Source organism: Eimeria tenella, genomic scaffold (genome assembly GCF_000499545.2).
Source record: "Eimeria tenella Houghton genomic scaffold, Eth_scaff1952, whole genome shotgun sequence".
NCBI lineage: Eukaryota > Apicomplexa > Conoidasida > Eucoccidiorida > Eimeriidae > Eimeria > Eimeria tenella.
In genome coordinates this window covers 2,711-2,985 of record NW_013541794.1, presented here as the reverse complement: position 1 = coordinate 2,985, position 275 = coordinate 2,711, and the positions used below count along the sequence as shown (strand labels likewise).

The 275-nt window shown below is 63.3% G+C and overlaps 1 protein-coding gene across 1 annotated transcript in view; it reads right to left on the bottom strand.

Moving 5' to 3' along the window:
• Positions 1-275, bottom strand: part of ETH_00040285 (uncharacterized protein) — a gene marked incomplete at both ends in the record, with an annotated part of 2,256 nt that overhangs the window by 970 nt on the left and 1,011 nt on the right. The gene's annotated exons all lie outside the window — the stretch shown is intronic.

Below are 275 nucleotides of genomic sequence, written 5' to 3'. Positions count from 1 at the left end.
CTGCGGCAGGCGCTCCTGCTGCTGCTGCTGCTGCGGCGGCGGCGGCGGCGGGTTCTTCGCCGCTGCTGCCCGTAGCATGGCACCCTGTGGTTTCCCCATTCTGCTTCTGCTGCAGCTGCTGCTGGCCCTGCAGCGCCTGCTGCTCATTCTGCTGCTCAGTTTGCTGCAACTGCAATTTATCACGCTGCAGCGGCTCCTGCTGCTGTTGCTGCTCTTGCTGCTGCTGCTGTTGCTGCTCTTGCGGCTGTTGCTGCTGTTGCTGTACTGGTTCCTGA